Source organism: Trachymyrmex cornetzi, unplaced genomic scaffold (genome assembly GCF_001594075.2).
Source record: "Trachymyrmex cornetzi isolate Tcor2-1 unplaced genomic scaffold, Tcor1.1 scaffold229, whole genome shotgun sequence".
In the NCBI taxonomy this organism is placed as follows: Eukaryota; Metazoa; Arthropoda; class Insecta; order Hymenoptera; family Formicidae; genus Trachymyrmex; species Trachymyrmex cornetzi.
In genome coordinates this window covers 3,067-3,518 of record NW_017296945.1, presented here as the reverse complement: position 1 = coordinate 3,518, position 452 = coordinate 3,067, and the positions used below count along the sequence as shown (strand labels likewise).

Below are 452 nucleotides of genomic sequence, written 5' to 3'. Positions count from 1 at the left end.
GGGTGGAGTCCCATGAAGCGTGTTTGCCGCGTATCGCGTAACCGCGTAACCAATCAATAATCAGTAAAACGCAAAACCACAACAGCGGATCGCTTCTGATTGGTTACGCGGTTACGCGATACGCGGTAAATACACCTCATGGGACTCCAGCCTTAGACAGATTTCTTGATATGAAAAAATCAGTCTTCTTACAAGATTTCTTAATATGAAAAAAATTAATACTAAAATATTTTTAAAATATAACGTATTAATTATATAATATATAACGCATGTTTAGAATTATTTTTTACATGTAAATTCAAAAAAACAATTCTAAACATGCGTTATATATTATATAATTAATACGTTATATTTTAAATATTTTAGTATTAATTTCTTTTATATTAAGAAATATTGTAAAAAGACTGATTTTTTCATGTCAAGAAAGGGATGATCCCGATTGATCACGGCTC

The 452-nt window shown here is 30.5% G+C and overlaps 1 protein-coding gene across 1 annotated transcript in view; it reads left to right on the top strand.

Moving 5' to 3' along the window:
- Calx (sodium/calcium exchanger 3) overlaps positions 1-452 on the top strand; it is a 29,695-nt gene that overhangs the window by 28,458 nt on the left and 785 nt on the right. The window lies entirely within an intron of this gene.